Below are 24289 nucleotides of genomic sequence, written 5' to 3' on the forward strand. Positions count from 1 at the left end.
CAGTGTGCCCAAGGACTCTGTTGCCTGGAGAAAGGACATCATATTTTGGTTGTTGTTAGATCATGCTCTAACTTTCTTGATTGGAACACTCCAAGGTTGGGTGGGCTATGGGGTTCAGGGTGGGTCTTTAACTGGAGAAGTTCTGAGGAAATCCTTGAGGGTGGACATGCCCTGTCTCCAGCTCTGCTTCCTCAGTCTTAGTTCTCACTCCTGAAAGTGGGTCAGCAACCTCTGAGTTGCCCCCATCAAGTGAGTGGTGTGTGAAACGCAGTGTGGCAACTCTGCAACCTTCATGCCTGCAGCCCTGGATCCCAAGCAGGTGTGTGTTGTAGGACTGAGGGTAGCATGTATATTGTCCATTGCACAGTAGAAAGACCAACAAGTATCTATCTTTTGAAGGCAAATTGAAGAAAGAGACATCAGGTATATTTGAAAGAAAAAAATCTGATTTGCTGTTAGTGTTCACTGGTAACTAGGAGTTATCACTGGCTTTGTCTAACTACCTAGGATGACAATGAGACACTCATCTTATTCCTCCTTGGCTCTTGGTTCCATCAGTGACAAAAAAGGTGGAAATTTGTCCACATTATGCTCATGGGGACACGCAGATCGCTCCACACTCTCGTGTGCGCCGCTGTGTGAGTGCCCCTCTTGGACAGGAACAGCACACGAAGGACTCCAGGAACAGCTTGCTGAGAGGGAAAGTCCCATCTTCCTCCCATGCTCGGCTCTAGCCGTAATGAGAAACAGTGACACAGCACAGCTCCTGGGGTCTGGAGTCCGGGGCAGACATGCTGTTTTGGCACCAGCATATTTTGGGAGGCCAGGTCTCCCTCTGAAAGCAGAGGGAAGGGAAAAAGAGTTATTTGGTGAGTTTAAATAAATTAATTCTCAGCAGACTTGGAGAGAAAGAACATAAAAGCAGACCAGGCGAACAAGTTTGAAACGGCTCTGTCAATAACCAACAAAACTGGAGGAGAGAAAAGGTGGCAATCATTGCTCAAACAAGTTTCTCCTCCCCTCCAAGAAATGAGGTGTGGTGTATGGAATCCATTGTTGCTAATTGTAAACAGGTGCATCTTAAACCCTTGATGCCAACCTGCTCAAACATGTTGGGACCCTTCAGCTTACCTGGTAGCTAATTACCTGTGCGTTCTGATTGGTGAGGGGAAGTGCAGCTGGTATCGCAGGCAAGTGGAGTTATTAGGGGAAGACAGACTCCACCTGCACTCGTGTTTAGACCTGCGAGTCGCTTAGGGACAGGCCTTTGATGGAGCTATGCACGTCTTTATTCCCCCTCACCTATCAAGGCTATGCTTGACACCCAGAGATGCTTAATCAGGATATGAAGGTATCACATTTATCCGATAGAGCTATGGGAAATATTTTTATCCTTTTAGTAATTTACTAATTCTCAGAATGCTGATGCAAACCAATCATAGGATGTCATTTTGGCCGATGGTCCTCAGATTACATACATGGATGATTTTTGTATGACAGATTTGGATTAACATGTTGCTTCTTGTTATATTCCTGAACCTGTGTCTTAACCTGCTGTATTTCCCGCCAATTTATTCCTCTTTTATAGGACCTATTGCTAGGGCTAAATTCCTACAATTTATACTTAATTCTCAGAAATAGTTTGTAAATTTCCGGCCTTGTGAACTTACCACTAAATTGGGTTAAGAGATCTTTATATAGACTGGTCCAGAGGTGAACACTGTGAAGACAATGAAACAGAGCTTCGGGGTCCTTCATTTGCAAGTGAGACCTTTAAAAGCCCCGAACCTAATTTTGTATGCATAGCATTGTATTTTTACATTCAAAATGAGGATTTTTGGAATGATATAAGTTATGAGTCCCTTAAAATATATATCTGCCCCTGGCTTCACTATTAGTATACTCCATTATCTTAAAGGATTCAAATCTTTAGTATAAGATTCTCACTGACAGTAAAACAAGTTAATGCTTAAACAAATAGATGCTTAATAATATTAATCAAATAATTATTAAGAATGTTGATAATAAATATTAATTGATAATTATCATTGATAGTGATAAGAAATAAATAACATGCCATAGCACTGTTTTTTAAATGATTATTTATTCTTTCCATAAACTTTAAATTTTAGAATAGTTTTAAATCTACAGAAAAGTTGCAAATGTAGTACAGATGATTCCTGTATACCCTGTACCCAGTTTCCATTGTTAACAATGTCACAAACAATAAACCAATAATGATACATTATTCACCAAAGTCTATACCTTATTCAGATTTCCTTAGTTTTTACCTAATGCCCTTTTATCTAGAATACCACATTACATTTAGTCATCGTATCTCTTTATATTCCTTTTGTCTATGACACTTTCTCAGACATCTCTTGTTTTTTGATGACATCTACAGTTTTGAGGAGCACTGGTCATTTTGTAGAATGTCTCTCTTTTTGGATTTGTCTGATATTTTTCTCTTGATTAGACCAGTGTTATGAATTTTGGGCAGGAAAACCTCACCAGAGATAAAGGGCCATTCTCATCATATCATATCAAGGGTATGCACTATCAAAATGATGTTATCACTGCTGATGTTGACCTGATTATCAAGCGGATGTGGTGTTTGTCAGGATTATCTACCGTAAAGTTACTCCTCCCACTGCCGCCACCCCTCTTTGCATACTATAACCTTTGGAAGGAAGTCACTACGTGAAGCCTACATTTAAAGGGTGGGGAATTGTGCCCCACCTCTTTGAGGTGGGAAGTATCTATGTAAATTATTTAGAATTCTTCTGTATTAGAGATTTATCTGTTCTCCTCCATTTCTTTACAAATTTGATCATTTATTTATATCATTATGGAATCATAGATATTTGCTTTATACTTTGGGCTTTTCAATTGTTTTAATTGTTCTGTCATTGGCCCTTGGGAACTCTTTCAGTTGGTTCCTGAATTCCTTTCTTTGTGTCCTATCGTTGTGTTTTCTTTTATTTTGTTGTTCTTGTTGTTTTAGCACATCCTTGCTTTCCGGCACTACAAGATACTCCTGGTTCATGTTGTATATTTCCTGCCGCAGGCCTAGAATCAGCCATTTCTATAAGCTCTGTTCCTTTTGTTGGAAAATGGTATTAAGAACCAAAATCTGAGTCCTAGGTATGCATGGTGCTACTGGTATATCATTGTTTCTAAATCCTCAGTTGACAGAGTAAGTAAATATGAGTTTATATTAATCCATGTTTACACACACATCTATAAATATTTCTATATGAAACCCTCTGCACCTTATTAAGCTAAACATGAGCCCATAGTTATGTCTCAAACTTTCATCCATTACCATATAGAACATTCTATAGTTTGCCTCCTGCTTGTCGATAACCTCCTACTCTAACAGTGAGAATCCTGGCTCTCACCATCTGCCATCTCTTTTCTCAATTGTTCAATTCCAGTATACACGTATAGAGTTTTCAGATTTGTTAACCCATATCCCTATGGAAAGTAACTTTATCAACTAGAGTACAGCCCTATAACTAGACAGTTTCTTTTACCTTTTGTTGTATAGTCTCCACTCAATTCTAAAGTGTATTAGGTAAGCACCACTTTTTCCTCTGCTCCCTTCACTAAAGTTGTTTTATACATTTGTAAAACAGATTCTTTTGTTGCATTCTGTATTTCATCCTGGGATTCCCTGACCTCCTAAATAGATTTAAAAAAATTTGCATACATGAATGTTCACTCCTTTGCTGTAAAATTCTATGGATTTTGATAAATGAATTGGGTCATATATCCGCCAATACAGCATCATATAGAATACTTTCTCCACCTTATAATATCCCTGCAACCACTGATCTGTTTTCCAAGCCTGCAGGGTTGCCTTTACTAGAATATTATATAAAAGGAATCATAAAGTATATGGCATTTTCAAGCTGGCCTTTTTCACTTATCAGTATGCACTTAAGTTTCATCGATGTTGTTGTGTGGACTGATAGTATTGAATAGTATCCGTTGCATTTTTGTAGCACAGTTTGTTTATCCATTTACCTGTTGAAGAACAGCTTGGTTGTTCCTATTTTTGGTGATTATGAATAAAGCGTCTGTAAACATTTGTGTGCAGGTTTTCCGTGGACATAAATTTTCAATTCACTAGAAGCACAACTGCTGAATTGTATGGTGAGATTATGTTTAATTTTATAACAAGCTGCCAGACTGTCTTCCAAAGTGGCTGCGTTATTTGCACTCCCGCTCTTTATGACGTGAAGTTCTTGTTGCTCCACATCCTCACCAAAAATTAATATTGTTAGTTTTTTGAGTTTTAACAATTTTAATACATCTGTAGTGGTATCTCATTCTTATTTTCAGTTTTAGTTTCCTAGTGGAAAATGATATTGAATGTCTTTTCGATGCTTATGTGTCATCTGCATATCTTCTGTGGTGAGGTGTTCAGTTGTTTTGCCCAATTTTAAACTGAGTTGTTTGTTTGTTTATTGTTGAGTTTTAAAAGATCTTGGTATATTTTGGATACCAGTCCTTTATCAAATATGTTCTTTGCACGTATTTTCCCCTAAGCTGTAGCTTGACTTCTTATGCTCTTAACAGTGTATTCAGTGGAGAAAAAGTTTTAATGTTAATAAAGCCCAATTTATTAAACGGTTTCTGTCATGATTCATCTTGTGGTTCCATTGTTTTTTGCTTCAGGTCTGTTGAAGCTCTTTCACTAGGTCCATAAATATTTAGAATTGTAATGTTCTCTTGATGAGTTGACTGCCTGAAGAATTTCCTTCTTGTAGTGCAAGTTGGCTGGTGGTGAATTCTTTCAGGTTTTGTAGGTCTTAACAAAGTCTTTATTTAGCCTTCATTTTTGAAAGCCCCCATCCCAATCCCCAAATAGAATTCTCTGTTGACAGTTTTTGTATCAGTATTTTAAATGTTGTTGCACTGTCTCTTCCTTGTATTGCTTTTGGCTGGAAATCTGCTATCATACTTACCTTTGGTACTCTGGGTTTTTTTTTTTTTTTAAATTTCTGGCTGCTTTAAAGATTTTCTCTTTATCACTGGTTTTGAGCAATTTGATGATAATGTTCCTTGTTCTAGTTTCTTCATTTTTATTGCTTGGCTTGTGGTGTGCTTCTTGAATCTGTAAGTTTATAGTTTTCATCACATTTGGAAAATTTTCAGTTATTTCTTGTATTTTTTCTATTCCCATTCCCTCCTCTTGGGACTTCTAATGGGAAGTTGTCCCACAGCTCAGTAATGCTCTATTCAATATTTCTGATTCTTTTTTCTTCCTGTGGCTCATTTTGGATAGTTTCTATTTCTATGTTTTCAAGTCCACTAACATTTTCGTCAGCAAACTCTATTCTGCATTTAATTTCATCCACTATATTTTTCATCAGACATTGCAGTTTTCATTTGCAGAAATTTGATTTAGGTTTTATTTTTTATTTTATTTTTTTTTAGAAAGATTAGCTCTGAGCTTACATCCGCTGCCAATCCTCCTCTTTTTGCTGAGGAAGACTGGCCCTGAGCTAACATCCATGCCCATCTTCCTCTGCTTTATATGTAGGACGCCTACCACAGCATGGCTTGCCAAGTGGTGCCATGTCCGCACCCGGGATCCAAACCAGTGAACCCCGGACTGCTGAAGCAGAGCGTGCAAACTTAACAGCTGCGCCACCAGGCCGGCCTCTGGGTTTTAGTTTTTATCTTCCATATCTCTCCTTAACTTTTTGAACGTGTGGAATACAGCTATAGTAACCATTTTAATGTCTTCTTCTGCTAATTTTAACATCTGTGTTAGTTGTTGGTTTTGAGTTATTGATGTTGCTCCCAATTATGGGTTATATTTTCCTAACAATTTGTGTGCCTGATAATTTTTAATTGTGTGCCAGATATTGTGGATATTATCTTGTTTGATACTGGATTTTTAAGTTCCTAGCTATATTCTTGAGCTTTGCTCTGGGATGCAGTTAAGTTACTTGGAAACAGTTTGACCATTTTATGTATTGCTTTTAAGATTTGGGATGTGGGACCAGGCAGTACTCAATCCAAGGCTATCGGGTTAAAACCCCATTAAAACACAAGTCAACTCCCACTGTGGAGTTAAAACCTTTCTGAGCACTCTATCCAATGCCTGGTGAGTCATGATTTGTTTCCCCTTTGGCTGGTGGGAACAGACACTATTCCCAGCACTGTGTGAAAACTGGACACTCTTACCTTTATTCCTTTCAGACGTCATTTTCCTCAGCCCTGCTGCAATGATCAGTACTGAATTGAATACATGTGATAGACTGTCTGCAGATTTCCAGTTTTCTCTCCTCTCCAGTTTTGCCAATGCTAGCTTTCTTGGTCTCTTGGAATCTCAGCTTCATCTTCTCAGTTCAGGTGTATTTCAGCCTCTGCCTGGGTTCCCTGCCCTGTGCTGTGGCCAGGAGCTCTCCAAAGGTGGTCAGCTGGGCAATCTCAGGGCTCCCCCGGTTTCTTTCCCATGTTACGGGGATTACTGTTCTTTGTTGCCTGATAGCAGTGTCTTGAAAATCTTTCTTTCATATATTTTGTGTATTTTGTTTGTTTGTTTGTTTGTTTTAGCAGGGAGGCTAAATCAGCCACTGTTATTCTATCTTGGTTGGAAGCAGAAGTCCTACGGGCAATGTTTTAATTGTTTTGCCTTTATTGTTTTATTTAATCTTTACAATTTTATGGAACAGGAACTATTATTATATCCAGTTTTTAGCAGTGAAAAGTGATGCCCACATACGTTAAGTAGTATTCCTCTTGACTCATACCTAATAAGTAGCAGAGTTCGTATTTGCTCCCTGTGACATATAATTCTAGAGTCGACAATATTTATGACCATTTTAGAGATGCTTCTAGATTAACTTCCATAAGAACGTTTTATAACAACCTTCATCATTGTTTCTAAAATGTTTTAATGTTATTACTGAAATTTGGGAAGAAATATTCTTGGTTTCCAAATTCCCACTGCAATGCTACAAATGATATTCCATTGATAATACTGATAGTGCTTTAAAGAAAGGGCTTTAGAACACTCATACCATTAGCACTTCCTCATGTGTAATTATATGAAGTTTGACTCTTTTGATTTTCAAGTTCCTAAAGAGACTTTAGGCAGTGTTATATTTGGGTGAATATGTGAAAAAATGATCTGATAACTCAGGTTAAACAACAACAACCCCCTATATCACATATGAGGGGATAAAACAAAGCAGTCATTTTTTACTTTGCCAGATAGAATTATTTAAAATGAAATATGAACAATACAGTGAGAGCACTTCCAGCAGAGAGAACAGCCTATGCAAAGCCTAGAGCTGGTTGCTACAAGCAGCCTGTGAAGCTGGCACCCAAGATTCAGAGAAGGCGTGAGGATGTGGGAGCCAAGGGCTCTGGGGCAGTCATGCAGTGCTTGACAGGACAGGCTGTGGGCTGGTCTTTAGTCTACGGCAATGCATGGCCATAGAAGCTGAGGGGCACCTTGTAAACTGTGGCTTTTGAAATTCAATGAAATATGGTATATGCAGTCACATGTGAAGTACCAGCTGCTTTAAATACATCTCCTTACTTAATCTCAACCACAATCTTAAAGGAGGTAATGATCTCTTCATTTTGGATATGAAAAGATAAGCTAAGAGATGACAGTGATTTGAAACTGGTGGACTTTGGGTTTGGGTTTAGATCTATCCATTTTTTCCCTATTACTTCATGCTGTCTCTTGTAACACCTTTTTTATTTCTTTTTTTTTTTTTTTTGGTGAGGAAGATTGGCCCTGGGCTAACATCTGTTACCAATCTTCCTCTTTCTGCTTGAGGAAGATTGTCCCTGAGCCAACATCTGTGCCTATCTTCCCCTATTTTGTATGTGGGATGCCCCCACAGCATGGCCTGATGAGTAGTACATAAGTCCACATCTGGGATCTGAACCCACAACCCTCAGTGGGAGATGCAGAGTGCGAGAACTTAGCCACTACACCACTGGGCTGGCCCCTCCTGTAAGACCTTTTTTATTTAAAGGGAGTGCATATGATTTGGGAAACTAAACCTCCCATGTAAAGTTTTTTAATCACTTTAAAAGTATTGAATTTTGAACCCCTAGCATTGAGACTGTGATCTCTCAATATTATTTCCTAACAAAAGAGACCAGAGTTTCTCAGAGGATTGGCTAATTCCAGGTCTGGGGCAAAAAGTGCACAAGACCAGAATGTCTTGTCGTTCAAGAAATCAAGAACACTCTCAAAGTCTCCTGGCATTTTGTCAAAAAGACTCAGGAGCCAACCTGAAGAGGCTGTGGATGGAATAATTTGTAGATCATTAAGGATAATAACTGTAATAGACTGAAGCATATCAAATATTGCTCAGGCATCTTTCCCTGATACCCCAGGCTGAGACGGAAAGTCCTACCTGTTCTCTTAGCAAATTGAACTTCTTTCACAGCATCTCTTGCTGCCAGCAGCCCCAAATTAGCCCAAAGAACCTCTCCGGCTTATCTTTCATTGGATCCTACGTAGTCACTCGATGAATATTAGTTGAATAATAAATAAATGAACAGACAGAATAAAAAAATTATATACTGAAGTGGTTATACTGAGAGGAAGGGTTGAGTGGCTCTTACTCTTTTTCAGGGTCAAGTAATCATTGGATAGTATAAAGGAGAGACAGTCTTTTCTCTGAGGAAAAATTTACAACACAAACACAAGATTTCCTCTGTAATCACAGAAGATTCAGGATTCACTGTACTCTGTCTATATCATGAATCCACTAACTCTGTCTTCATAAAATGTGACTTAGTATGTGGCGGGAACTTTCCTATCTAATCAGGCTAACACAACATTTAAAAAAAATTATAGAAAGAGAAACAATGTTTGGAGCTGAATCACCTCTGGCACGATTAGAAAGCATATCATAAAATGTTATACTTTACCTTATGTAGTCCATAACTTTTATCACATTTTTATGCATGGTTTAAAACTTGGAGTTTATTTATGTAATCAAAAAAACCAATTATCTAGTGTCTTTATTTTTTGCAATAAGATTTACTGTAATTAAGCCTAAATTTAAAATTTGAATGATTGTCCAGAAAGTTTTAGCAAGTACAGTTTCAGAGAAGTTTTTTTTAAGCCACAAAATGATCACATCTTATGTACATTTGTAGCCAACTTCTCAACCCACACTTAGAAAAAGGGTGTGGTGTGATCCAATAAGCAAAACATATTCATTCAGTCAAAATACACCTCATTCCTATTTTTTTCTCCTACATCTTGCTCAGCTTTTTTTTCCCTTTTCTTTTGCATCCTATGGTTTATTGCTTAATTTTAATCTTGAAATTTCAGCTATGTCTGACAGATGAGACTTTCCATGTGCAAAATTGGAAGCGTATGTCATTGCCAGGTTTGTACTCACGGAACTTTATCTAAATACTGGTTGCTGTTAACTGCTATAGAACCGACTTCAGAGAGAATGTACTTGTAGTCACATCCAAAAGACTCAAAGTAAGACAACTGTATAAAGCCAGATGACCCTTCGGGTGTCTACACCACACCCCAGCAGCCGAGGCCTCTTGGGTTTACATTTCATTTACATCAAAGGCACATCAAAAAACATAACCACGTTCTCTGGAGGAGATAGTTGTCCTTTGATAATTGCGTGTGTGATGTGTTTTGAAGCCCCCTGGCCTCATATCCTTGGCTGTTATAAAGATAACTTAGGATTTTAATGTGAATATATGTAAGAAAAATTGTATTAGAAAAGTATAGAAAGTAATAAAAAATTACGTTAGAATATTGTAATTTTTCCCATTAAAGCTGGTAAGTGCTTTGGAGTGGCCCTTACTCCAAGCAGGGGAAACACCATTTCTATAACTCTGATTTATTATGTAACAATAGACCTTGATCTGATCATTGTTCAGTTCACTTTTGTTTCTCTGTTACAGTGTCAACTTACAAAATTCCTGGGCAGATATACACTCAAGACTTACAATGTGTTGAAGGATAAAACTTAGGAGTGAGATGTGTCAGGATAGAAACTTTCAGTTGCTCATTTTTCCTGGGGAAGGGACTATTGAATTAGCAAAGCACACAACCAATTTCTAAGGTTGTTTTTGTTATTAGGGCTAAGGATGAAAACTGATGTGAGATATCTAAGCAGTAAGATATTTATTTAAATGACTATTTTCTTGTTCCCTTGTCTAATGATGGGTGTGAGCTGATGAACCTGATGATATCCCTGAGTTGGAGGTGAAGCCCTAGGCCTGCATCAGCCCTCAGTGTGTGGGTTTTTTTTTTTTTAGGAAGATTAGTCCTGAGCTAACTACTGCCAATCCTCCTCTTTTTGCTGGGGAAGACTGGCCCTGAGCTAACATCCATGCCCGTCTTCCTCTACTTTGTACGTGGGACGCCTACCACAGTATGGCTTTTGCCAAGCTGTGCCATGTCCGCACCCAGGTTGGGGCTGGCGAACCCGGGGCCACCAAGAGGCGGAACATGCGCGTTAACTGCTGCGCCACCAGGCCGGCCCCTAGCACGCGGATCTTATTTTCCCATCAAATATATAGCAGCCCAGCTGGCTTTCATCACTTGCATGGTGCTCTTTGACAGCCAGCAAGACAGTTTTCAGCCAGAAAGCAATCAGAAGTTTTTCTAATAACAACAACAACAGCAACAAAAAGCAAAAGGAGAATGTTCTATTGTTTCACTAACTGCTATAAATCAGGAACATTCCTGTGTCGTAAGCAGGATATAAAAAAAATATGCAGTGATGCCCAGCCTGGCTCCCTAAGGGATGGTCTCTCATCACTGTACTACGGAACAAGGCCATAGGCAACCCAGTGACCTCGCACATAACTTAGATTTCTTTGGAACAGCCATTTCATTTGTAAACGTGAAAATGATGATGGCATTATTTAGGATCTGAAGGGAATCTGAAGTTTTGAAAAAAGGAAAGGAAACAATTATAAATGGCAGATAAGAAGCTAAAGAGTTTTTTGTTGACTTCTTACTCTATTTCCAGCTGTGGGAGGTGGCCATACAATGTTGTTCCTCTTCATGTCTGATCCAGATGTGGTAAGAGGGGCAATGTGAGGCTGGGACGGGGGGACATCAGGTAGCTTCTGCTCTCTGTGCCTCCTTCTCTTTTTCTCCTTATTCTTGCATCCATGAAGTCTATATTCATGTCTCTTTATGATGTGGCCTCAGCCAACCATATTTGTGCTTCTAGGTTTTTTTCTTTTTCTTAAACAGAGGACATAAACACATGGATGAAATACTTTCAGACCCCTTCATGGGTTTTTTTTACTGAAATCCAGATGAGGCTCATTTTCAGAAAGCTGAAATGATATTTAGTGTTAGGCCCTAACTCATAGTTTGATTACCATTGTAACCATCCCACAATGTCCACCTTGGCCACCTCTCATAAGTCCTTTCTGCCAGAGGAGGTGGGTTTTCATCTTCTAAGTGGGCCCGGGAGTTTATTTTCCTTCCTCTGCCCCCAGCTCCCACTCCTTCATTCAGGCTCTTAAAGACAAACTTTGAATGTGATTGATGATGGCAGAGATTAGGAACATAAAGTCCAAGCGCTGAGTTGTTTATTTGTTTAAGAGAGTTGTTGTCTGGCTGTTTCTTTAGGCAGCCACATGCTCACTTGAAGACCTTATTCTGTTGTTGGCTGGAAGAATACTGTCCAAGAGAGTGCTTCTTATAAAGAGAAGCAGGGGTGAAGTTCACACTTCTACGTAATTCCTATGCATCTTTTGGATGATCTTTTATGGAGAGGGAGATGCATCTTTTGTGAGGTTTATATCAATTTCAGCAAATCTTCCAGAGGCTGGAATGTGACTGACTGCTGGGTTGAAACATGTAATTGGATCAGTGCAGGTTCTCACTGAAGCTGAAAGTAAGTGAAAATGTTTTCACTGTATGCTTATCATATTGCAAGATGTATTCAGAAAGGGAAAATCTAGAGCATTTAGAGCTTACATTTAAATTTTCTGTCTTAGTGAGCACTTCATTCCCCAGATCAGAAATGTGTAATTCCCCCCAAAAGACTTAAGGTAATTCTCCAGAGGGAGATTGCAGGTTAGTAAGTCCCAGCTGCTCTTTCCTCACGAAAGAAAGAAGTGAGACCAGCACTCTTCCTCTGAGAGGTGGCTCCGCAAATGCCAGTTGATTTCTGCTCTGGCTGTGCTGCCATCCTTGTAAGGCACACGCTGAAGTTGGGAAAGAACACAGCGGGCAAGGCCAAGGAAGTGGGTCAGCATTTCTCTCTGGAAGAGCGACCTTTGTGCTGGATGAGTAACACACATTTCACTAGTGGTGCTGGAAGGCAGAGAAGTTCACAGTGACTTTAGCTAGATTTCCACAAGCGTGACTAGGTTCAGGTCACTGCCTGTATGATTTATTTAGCTCCAGTACAAATGGAGTTTATATAATATGTGTTTGAATTTAATGCATCCAAATTTGAAACGAACAGGATTTCACTTAAAGTTTTCTTCAGTTCACTGCCCCCGTTTGCCTCATTCTGAGTTGCTCTTGGTTGACTTTGTTGAGTGGAATGGCTGTGCAGGATGCTAAGCGCTGCCCTGGGGAACAGGTATTCCGTCTAAGTCAGAAGTCTCCTTCATTCAGAGGCTCGAGGCCCTGGAAATAGCACCTCTGCACTTCACAACTTCCTGGCCATGTTAGGGTAACATTTTCATGAAAAAGGGAATAACGTTCTCGCCATTATTTTAATTTTTTTTTCATGTTCAACATGAAAATTATATTAGTTTTAGTTTTCTCTTTACAAAATGATCCTTTCAGTTTGCCTTCATTGAAAGTGTGTTACACCTAGAAATAAAGTGATTTCTCATCATGTCATCTTTCTCTTTAGGAGAGGAACTGTGGAATTTTTCAATTATTTGCTTAGGCAACTTTAAATCTTTACTCTTCTCCTTATGTCTTCCACATAATGCTGACAAACTACAGGGGGAAAAAACCATTACATTTCTGAGGTTTTCTTCCCTACCACTTAAAAATTTTAGGATTGTTATTCTTCATGGGTTGATTGGCAAATAGTTCTTTAAAATTATAACATTTACTTCCTGTTTTCAAAGGTTATCTGAAATCAGCTACTCAAATAGAGACTAGCTGCAAAACACGGTTCTTAAAGTAGACTGTGCGGGGGCCGTGGTGACAGTTCTGTCCCAGGGCAGGTGTTGTGGCTTGTGTGTGCAGACCACAGCAGGTCCCGGCTTGCACAGATGCCCACGCCCATGACCATGGGTCCTGGCCCCACCTCGACTTTGTGTCCCTAGTATGCAGTTCTGAAGTCTGCAGGCCACTCCACCCCATGAGGTCCAGGGTTTTCCTGGATGGTGGGTGATCGCACTACTTCCTTTACACTGCTGTCTTATCCTAGTACAAAGAAAGAGAAAAAATTTGTGTGTTTCTTTTGACATGATCTTTCCTTGGGCTGGAGGTATTCATAAGTATTCCCTCCACGTTGCCTTTTCTGTGGGAGCCTTCCAATTGTGTGACTGTATCACGTTTCCTTTGTAATGGCGAGGGCACATTTTGTTTTCACTGAGGCTCCTCATATAATAGCCTCAGTGATGGCTCCAAATAATAGCTAAATTAGTTCGTTTTGCTGACAATGCCAGAGACTTGGGAAAAAAAGAAGCTGCAATACAGAGTGGATACTTGAGCATATGGTTCTGTGAGCAAGAATGAGTAAATGAAATTGTTGTATATTAATCTCTCTTAATAGCCAAAAGCTGACATGCCTGTCAGGTTACTTTCCTTTCTTCAACACTAAGAACTCTAATGTGATAGTGACTTTAATGGTCCAATCATCAGTCTCCTTTCATTTGACCACAGAGCTGCTGGTCACGTTGCTTGTCAGCAGTGTCAGCATGTAGACATCCTGACAAGTGACCAGCATTATAGACAGTCTGTGAGCAGATGGAAATTCATCTGCTGTGGGTGGCTGTGGCTGCTTCTTTCTGGCTTGTCCCTAAAGCTCTGCTGCTTTACTTCAAGGAAAAAGTGTGCCCAGACTGTGCCTGTGGCAGGCTCTTTATGCAAGATACCATCTTCCTTCCCATCACTAAAATCAGGTACTCAGCCAGCCTCAGTGCTTGCTGGTGCCTTTGTGTTTCGTAGTGATGGTGTGTTTACTGAGACACGTCACTTCAGTTAGCTACTTATCATCTGCTTGGACTCCTTCCTCTAGAAGAATGTTGTTGAATAAGGTAATTAAGTCTGCATTTGTATATGTCCCACATGGCTGTGTGTTCTCATGATGAGCCATCAACACTGGGGTTTCTTATCTGACTTTGAGAAATGGCGTTTGCTGGAGAATGTTAGCTGTGGTCACGCTACATGGTCCCGCGTGGCTGTGCTACTGTGGTGAGAACTGACCAGCCACCGACTAGGCCCTTTGGGTGCTGAGGGACCTGATAAATTGGCTCACTGGTGCAACCTTCACTTATTTTCATGATCTTGGAATCTATCAATGAATTTTTTTGTGTACAATCTTTACTTCCTACTCCTGATTCATTGTTGGCTGAAAGTTTTGGGCCATGAGGCTGCCACCAATAAACTCACACCTGTATTCTGATGGCTGGGCACCAAAGCTGGTTGCATCCTGCATGAGTGATGGAAGCTCTTTTTCGATAGCAATGCTCTGCATTCCATCTGCAGATGTGGACGTCTAGTGACCTGAGTTATGATGAGGATCTGGCTTCTACTATGTGCCCGTCCAGTAAGAGGATGCATTTCCTTTTGTTTGTCTCTTCACCTGCAGGCCATACATGCTGTGTCACAGATCAGCAGCTCAGCATGACTTTGTACACAGACATATAATTTCTGGGTAGTTTGCATAGAAGGGTTAGGAAATCCTTGTCATTCCTCATCACTATTAAGCAATCCATTTCCCTGGAAACCTACTTATGTTGGACCAGATAAGCTGTCAGCACTCTGAGTGGCCTTTCACTATGTGCACATGTGCACTGCCTCTTCCCCTGTTTACTTAGAATCTGCCTAACGGTCAGATTCTGTCAGACCTAGCAGGTTCATGGTTGTCTCCAATCTGCCAGTCAGTTCTCCCTCAGGTATATTACTGAAAGAAATAATTATAAGAAAATGCTAGGGGCTGTGCAGATTGACTAACTCCAATAGCCAAAAGTGAAAAAAAAGTCTGTGCATTTTAGAGCACTGCACTGTGTGATGTGACATGCCATGGGAGAGGCTTCATTGCTTGGCCCCTGGGGCTGGCTTTCTTCTGACAGATAGAGATGGAGAGCAATTAGAGTCTGAAAGTATAAGCAAGCCAATCTGTTGTGTTTACACAGAGAGGTTCCCCCGAAGTGAGGCAGAAGCAGAGACACAAGTAATGAGCACACATGTTTGGAAAGAGTATAAGGTACTTATAAACATTATAGTGGTGTCGCTATAGTTAAAGGTCTGGAAGCATTTCCATTATAAACTCTCACTGTCAGGAGTTTAAAACTCTGCTGTAAAAATTCCAGGCTGCAACTTGGCATCCTAGGCTGTGCCTGGGAACAAAACTTTCATCCTTGACCTCAAGCAGGTTTCTCCTAGAGTTCCCATGCAGCCCTGCTTATGTTTCTTCCTCTCTGATCCTTGTTTGCATCTACAAGGGGAACAGAGAGGCAGGTCTAGAGCCTATATGGTAGGGTAAGGTTCCTTGGTATTGCAAAGGGGAAGTCCGAGGACAGGAACCCACATAATTTCATTGACCTCTTCACTGGGCATGAAGCTTGGTCTGCATGAGATGCTCTCTCAGCTGTTGTTAGTGCCTCTGTGATTACAATGACTAAGGTCCAGAAATGACTGGACATGCCAATAAGGTTAGGAAAATGCAAATAAAATAAAAATACTGATATCTGAAAGCCAAACATTTTGCATAGCTCATTTCCTTGGGGTCCATCAATGATGTGTAAGGGAATCTCTGCAAGGCTGCTGTCCCAAGGGACTATGCTCACCAAAGAAAGCACTATGCTTTATCTTTGATCCATAAAGGGAAGGGTCAAAATAAAATTGATTAGCAAATTCAGGACAGGGTTATGTGAAGATAATTAAAATCCCAGTAGAGAGTTTCCAGAATTAATCTGAAAAGAATCTTAGGCTAACAAAACAACTTTTGAGAGAAAATTTTGTTTCTCTTATTTGATGATAGCAGCATGTGGGGAATTTAATCAACAAACACTCTGTCTTTGATGAAAATTAGCCTAAACTGAAGACATATCTGACCTTGAGCATAGCCGTCAGCATCCAGTGACCAGGCACATTCTGTCAGAGGCAGGGCTCACTTTGCTCCTCAGGTGATGGCATGGACTGCTGCAATTATATAGTTATGGGCCGCACCTCTGGACCTTGCCTGTGGTGAGCTTTCTGTTGCAATCTCATCTCACTTAGTTCTAACAACTTCTGCTTTTTTATCATTAAATTATCCCTGGTTTTGTTATGTTCCTGTAGCAACTACAGATGAATGTCTTTTCCTTGAGTATCAACTGTCATGAGCTCTGTCACCAGAAACATCCTGAATAGTTAAGGAAGAAGAAAGATTCGTAAGACAATACATCAGGAAGCTTAACAGAGCCTAGAAAATGTGCCAAGAGGTTTGTAGAGTTTAGAACTTTTAAAAAGAAAGACCATGATGAATTGAAGGCCATGCCAAACCTGGACAGATGCTTTGTTGCTAGCTGAGAATTCCTTCTGTGCATTCATTTGCCATCATAAGTGGTCAAGAGCAAATCTGAAATTTAAGAAAAACATCTTTTTCACTTCTCAGTCATGGAATTGTATTTAATCTTTAACGTCACTCTCAGAATCACCATATGATTTCTACAGTAGTAGAATCAATCTTTATCAAAGTGAAAATTACTAGCAATCACCATTCGCTATTTATTCAGTTTTTGCAAAAACAGGGCTTAACTGAGATATGGTAGACTGACTTAACTCTGTAAGAAAGAAATTCACTATTAATACTGACACTTCAATCTTAGCGGAGCCCATAGTATAAAAAAGTAAGAAACAGAAAGGAAAAGTGCTTGAGTCACATGCGGCAGAGCCTGGATCTTCAGGCTTCCTCTCCAATGCCTTGGCTTCACTTCAGATCCTGGGAAACACTGAGTGAGGAATAGAGATTCTGTTCTAATCTCAGTTTTACCTTTCTCCCAGGGGCTTGGGGGAGGGAGGGCGGGGGGCATATAAACCAGGCTAAATTCAAATCATCAGCGGTAAAACTCAAAGTTCTTTCTGGGGCAGAGTGGAATAGTCATACAGATTAGAATATTTTAAAAGAAAATTAAGTGCATTCAAATGTGCTTCTTAGATTATCAGGTACAATGCTTTCTGGAGCTATGAGTTGCTGATTAATCATATGTATTGTTTTGTTTTGGACACAAAGTGAAAAATCTGTCGCAGTCTCAGATGGCCTGGCAAGCCCTTTCTCCTCCAACTGCTGCTTTCTCTACCATTGTGGATGCTTTCTTGCCCTTCTTCTCTCTTTTCTTCATCCCTTCTCATCATTATTCTAAGGACCCATAGGCAGCAAGACACACAACACATTTTACTTATTACTTACAAGAGAGGATAACAAGCAGATAAACAAGAAGATGACAACACCTTGCCAGGGTGCGCACAGGGCTTTGGGCCTTTACAGTTTGCACATTGTTTTCTCCCACAATGTTATTGGCCTGGGACTTGAAGAGACCTAATATTGTGCAAAACCTGGACAACTTGCATTGATTTGCAGCACACAAACGGAAATATCCAATTACTATATTTATTTTATAACTAGTTGAGACATTTTTTTCCCATTCTTAAAGAATTTTCTTAGAGTGACATTTGAAATCTATTATTTCATCTTTGTGTTGAAAATTTGTATTAGTTCCTTGCAGCCAATAATAATTTTCTCCCAAATTAAACACAACACACATACACATTACTCAGTAGAGCAGTCACAGAACATGTATAGATCCTTTTATGAGCCGAAAGATTAACAAAGCTTTCCAATAATACCTCAATTGATTTCTTCTTCTATTGAAGTTGTTAGTAAGACTGCTTTACTTCAGGCACTATCTGCTTCTTTTTCTATCTGGTTTTAATCCTGAAGTCCCCCAGGGCCTCAGGCCATCAATAGTGGGGAAGATCCATTTATGACTGTTTTTTAATGCATTTTTCCCCCATGGTAAATAGCCAAGTTGAGGACAGGTTGGCTAGTTTTATCAATGGGTGAAGTTTTAGTACTTGTACATCTGTGGATAGTCATGAGTAATAATTTCTCTCTAGATGGAATTCTATCTACCAGAAGGGAGAGCCCTCTTGCTTTCAAGTAGAACTGACTGACTTTGGGACCTGACGAGATTCCACACTTTTCACACAAAAGCTGGCAGGGTGAGGAGAGGGTAGGTTGAGGCATCCCTGTGCTTGACCAGAGGGGCCTCATGGGTATCAAATTCCACAGTGTTTTCTTTTAAATATCAATAATTCTTACTTCTACTACATAATACCTTCATGTTTTAATAGAAAATTGACACGTGTTCTGAAATAAAGCAACACTCTTGTTCCAGGAACGTATGCCCTGCTTATCCCGAGCCCTCACAAGATTCCCAAGGAGTGCATCACCTCCCTGAGACCCCAGGCTCGTAAAATGGTGGTCCACTCCCCAGCTGGACAGGTGCAGCTCCAGTGCTGTTCCTGGAAGTTTCTCTTCATGAAACTCTGCTGTTCTGCTTCCCTATAGTGTGGCCTGACCCTGGTCACCCACCAGCACCAACTGCAGCACCCATGCTGTTGTCCTCAGGAGCTTGCCGTTACACACGTCCTGGTGTTAACTGTCTACCTGTCTCTCCACCTAATGCGGGCACCCCTAGGCAGTAGTTATGCATCTACTTGTGTTAGTTTTATGGATGTCTCTCTCTGTCACTGTAACATGTGGTCCTTACAGGCAGTGGTCCTGTCTTCCCCTTAATACTTTGTAGTCACTGTCATTTACAAGATGCAGTGCATATTTGTCATGCAGGTCAAGAGAGGGACTTCTGGGTGATAGAGGACAGAAGAGCTGCATCCATTGTCAGTACTGGGGGAGATGGACCTGGTAGCCTGGGTTCAGGGGCCCATGCCCTGAGGAGTCCTCGGTTGTACAGCCTTTGCCACCATCCTTGGCACACCCTGCAAGGAACAAAGGGGGATCTTGGCTGTGTTGTATCGACATTGTATGAGACACCTGTAAGGAGAACTGGCAGTGGACTTTGAGCTTCATTTTCTCTTTTCCTCAAACTCAGTCTTGGTTTTCTTGGATCCAGACCGAAGAAATGAAGAAGCTTGGTTGGTTTGGCTGCATCTCTAGGAAGAAATAGTCAACATCCTGCTATATAAAATTATACAATACATACTTTAATTTTCACATATAAAATTTAAATTAAGCAATTTATGAACTCTATGAATCAGAGTTGAGGTTAATGATTGAATATTGCCAAAATATTCTATCAGGAATATTTAATAATATCATTGCTTTAGCACTTTTTTTGGGGGGGGGACTTTATTATCTCACTTTTACATTAGAAAATTGAGCCTTTTCCTGGGTGGGAATTGCCTAATTAATCTCTTTGCTCAGAATGGTGCCTGGCATATAGTTGGTTGCTCAAGAAGGTTTGTTAAACAAAGATAAACTTTTTCATCACTGTTGTTTGATCCTGATGTACTATAAGAATTGAAAGTTTGTTTCCCTTGAAGTCTGCTTCTTTGTAGTACCATACTAAATATATTTCTCCAAGTGGAAGACCTCTTTGTAATCTTTTTAGTCCCTGCCTCCTGGAATAGGATTCCAGTATTGATCTTCAAAATTTATGAATGATGTATAAAAACAGGAGAAGATTATAAGAGAAAATCATAAGGTAATTTGAATATTGGAATGTTCAATATTCCAATATTGAGGTTGAGGAGTCATCTTAACCTAAAGAAGAAAAGGCTAAAGTTGCTTTCAGACATATTGATGGCAAAGTAATTTATATTTTTACGGAAAACAAATTAAAAGAGATAGAAGAACTCATAAAAAATTAAAACAGATTGTTTAAAAAATGTAGTGGCTTTTTCGACCGTGGAAATTAGAAACAAAATGATATGCAATAGATTGTCTTCATAGTGAGTCTTTTCTGAGGTCTGCTGCAATACTGGTATTTTAAGACAGTTTTCAGTTAAATGTTTTCTCCAAAAGAACAAGCATAGTTTTCCTATATTAGGGTCACAGAGAAGATCATAAGTACGTGATGGTTTGAAGAAATAACTATTGTTACATTAGTAAAAATGGAAAAGTACACTTTTCTTATAAAAATCATAAAAGTTGGAAAATGGTCATGTACGTGTTAGCTGAGAAGAGAAGCTGATCTGCAGGGCTCACTTCCTTCCATTGGTGTTGTTTTCTACAGATACAGAGACTAATACTTCCCACAATGCCACTCCTTTGCTATCAGGGCTGGAAATGTTAATAGTCCAGGACAGAAAAGAGATGGTGCCCTATTTATTGATTTCTCCCCATCATCAATTGGCCAGTGGCCAGAAGGCAGCCCTGGAAAACTAACAATAAAATGGGAAATAGTCTGTGGCAAATACTCCCCTTCAATGCCTTGCTCTTAGAACAACACTGGTCAGGTTTAAGATGGAGATACACAAAGGAATAATGTGTATGATCTAAAATTTGAGTTTGTCCAAGGAATGCCATAAAAATAAATTCTTGTTTTCCCCACATTTTAAAAATTTAAAACAAAATTTAAAACAAAATAACTACCTGAAAATATATGAAAATCATCCATGATTTCAACATCCCATAAAATTTTCTTTTTTAAAAAACTTTCTTTAATGTCAAATATTATATTCTAAAGACAAAAAGATAGCAAAAAAGCTCAAAATTGGAGAAAGATTGCATAAACATGTGCCATTCAATATATGATGGATGTGGAATGTTTAGGATAAGACGCAGTGGTGTCCTGTGTCAACTTCAACTCATCATTATGTGGGGGCAATCCTAAGCGGCATACTATATGGAGTCTGTGAGAAGGGTCAGTACTGAAGTATATAAAATTAGCACAAATGTGCAGTATCATCATCATTAAACTTTTGTCTATCCTAAACTTTCTTTCATTATGATGTTTATGATCATTAAATTATCAATGTACTTACTCAAGCTCTGAAACCTTCCTCAGAGCCCTCACATTTTTGGGTGTGTGTGAATACTGATGCGTGTTTGCATTCTTTTGTCCATCTGACGAAAAAATTACATCCTAGACTAATATTCAGTGGCTAGGGTACTTTTCTGTGTAATTTATTTTTTCTGAGTTGAAAGCTTCTTTGCCTTCTTAAATATATCAGAGATATTAAATATATATTATATATTTAAATATATATATAAAATACAACTTCTTACAGAGTGGGTACACAGATACTTTTTTTCCTACTCATAGACATTAGAATCTACTTAGTGTTCTAAAATTTTACACAATACTAATTATTAACTATCATCATATACACAATGAGAAAAGTAATTAATGTCTTGGCTACTAATATACTTTACAAAGGAAGCATTTCTTGACATTTTTCAGAGCAGTAGAATACATTTTCCAACTCTCAGCCTCCTGCCTACATGTTTTATAGTCTATGAATAGTAAAAAAGAAGAAATGAAAAACAGGTTGATTAGCTTGCACTCTTGCTGGCTGACTGCCTGTGCTTTTAGCTGTTTCTCTGAAATTTTGATTGAACTAATCCTGTAATTTAATCTATATAACTGAAAGCTGGTAGAAAATCCATAAAAATTATTTATTAAAATTGTTAAAAGTGACAGAGATGTTGGATTCACGTGTCCTTTATCCTTAAGTTTTTAGAAAACCTTTCAACTTTCCAACACCCCCACGTGGAAGAATAACCCACCAAGATGCTTCCTTCTTCAGATTCCACCCTCAGCCTGGAAGGATTGGAGCGTCTACTTCAGAACCTGTCATGAGTTCATCCCATTTTCTCATCCAACAGAGTCCTGGAATCTCGGCTCCCTCATGGTTATATCTGAAGATGCAGGTTTTCAACTGTTCCCATTTTTAGTAAGAATACTTGTTTTTCTTCTTGCATGTTTAGAAAGTATGATCAAATTAGACTTGATTTATCTGTCAAATCTTAATCTGGGTCAAACAGAGGATTTGAATATGGAAACAGATTTATGATTTGGAGCATGTGAGCTTGGTCTTGGTTATTCCACTGGAAGAGTTAGAAGTTCTCTGTTGTGAGGAAGGCCTAGGGAACAGGTTATAAACCAAGACACTGAATGGAAGGAGAAGAAGTAGCTAAGAGCAGAAAAAGAAAAACCTTCTGTAAAGTCTAGACTTAAAACAAGGCAGTGACTTAAAAAATTATATTTTATTTGTATGAAATTTTATACTCAAATTTATTAATCAATAGAACATCAGGTATTCTTAATGCCAAGAAAGACGAAAATACTGGGTTTTTTGGAACAGATTTTCTGATTCCTTAATATGTGTTTCCCATGCTCTAGAGAATCTGAGTATAGTGTTTCTTAACTTTTTTAAAAAACATGTGGTGGTAATAAAATAATGTCTCAATGTTAGAGGCCAGGGCCCAATTTTTGCAGGACCTGGGCATCTGTGGAGACTTGAAGATGATGCAGAGGGAGAGCTGGAGGCTCGCTTATAACCACTTTCATTTTTAGCCCCTAAATTAGAAGGCCTACTGGGAAAAATAAATATAGTCTTCTTGCAAAACTTCAACATGCCTGTGTCTACACGCACCACAAGATCAGAAAATTACTATTATCTTGATCAGTGCAAACTTGCTAGGGCTGAGACACCTGGGATGGGCTCTGGTTTCTAAAACCACTAGTTCTAGGTGCTAATGGGATAGAAGTGGCATAAGAAATGATGCTATTCCTTCAACTGTATCATGCAACGTTATTAGCATTATCTGATATTATTTTGGTCCCACCTACATCCATATATTTTGATTAGTTTTCCTTGGTAATTTCATGATTATTTCTTAACATATCCAAAAACTTACTCTTCCTTCATGCCATGCTCTTAATGGTTCTGATTTGGTAACCTTTTTTATTTTAGCTAGATCATGGATATTTCAATAATTTTAAATAAGTTTTTAGGAGCCCAGATGCCATTCAGATCAAAAATTTTAAGTGCTCATAAAAATCTGAAATTGTAATAACACTAAATCCCCATACTCAGAGGAAAACAGTTTACATTTTTGCAGCACTTGAGTGAACTTTCTCAGGCATTTCTGCCTGGATTGTCTGTTCAGCCTTCTAGTATATTAATTTAGCTTTGGAAGAAAAGGCCTAAGTTAGGTTTAAATATCACATTCAAAACATTGTGAGTATAAGAAATATGACCCCAGGGCCCAAAATCACCAATGAAAAGAAATTGTACTTATTGTGTAAACACTGGCCCTTGGGCAAGGAGGTGATTGGTTTTGGTGCAAAGGGAACCTCTATCCTGTTAATGAAGGGAAGTGAAGCCTCTTCCACAAGAGGAAGGGAGACTGTGGGTAATATGTTTTTGCCTACTAATTTAGGAATAGATGACTGGTTTCATAGTTGGACCTTTTTTTGTTACTATATGAAGAAATTTTAAGTTTTTGCTTAGAATCACACATCAGGAACATTTTAGAGATGTCATTCTTTTTTTTTGTTTGGTGAGGAAGATTTGTTCTGAGCTAACATCTGCTGCCAATCCTCCTCTTTTTTTGCTTGAGGAAGATTAGCCCTGAGCTAACATCTGTGCCAGTTCTCCATTTTTTGTATGTGGGATGCCTCCACAGCATGGCTGATGTGTGTAGTAGGTCCGTGCCAGGGATCTGAACCGGCAAACCCAGGCTGCCAATGCAGAGTGCTTGGAACTTTATTTGGCCACAGGGCCGGCCCGTCATTCATTTATTTATTCAACAAATAATGATCTCTGTTTAACTCTCCAGTCTCATCTTTTGCTGTCCTTTTGAACTAGTCTTCAGAATTAATAGTGAGCTACCGACAATTCTTGGTGCCAGTTGTCTAATATGTAATCCTTTATCTTTGCTGCTACTTTTGCCTCCCTGCAAAGCTTTCCCTTCAGACTTTCCCTAGCAGACTAGCCAGTCCATCATGTCTAAACTTGGAAGCTATTTCCTTTGGGCCTTTCCTGACCCTTCAATCCTGCATCAGTTTTCCCTTTCATGAGCTCCCAAACACCTTGTACTCACCCCTAAAACATGGATGGCAGCTACAGGATGTGGGCTAGCTACAAAGA

The 24289-nt window shown here is 39.2% G+C and overlaps 1 long non-coding RNA gene across 1 annotated transcript in view; it reads left to right on the forward strand.

Moving 5' to 3' along the window:
* The first annotated feature begins 1267 nt into the window (after positions 1-1267).
* The window catches only part of LOC124228137 (uncharacterized), a 30778-nt gene continuing 7756 nt past the window's right edge, over positions 1268-24289 (forward strand). Inside the window, exons 1-2 of the long non-coding RNA XR_006885643.1 lie at positions 1268-1351; positions 21868-22087. This is a non-coding gene — a long non-coding RNA (uncharacterized LOC124228137). The remainder of the gene's footprint in view (positions 1352-21867; positions 22088-24289) is intronic.

Source organism: Equus quagga, chromosome 16, assembly GCF_021613505.1.
Source record: "Equus quagga isolate Etosha38 chromosome 16, UCLA_HA_Equagga_1.0, whole genome shotgun sequence".
In the NCBI taxonomy this organism is placed as follows: Eukaryota; Metazoa; Chordata; class Mammalia; order Perissodactyla; family Equidae; genus Equus; species Equus quagga.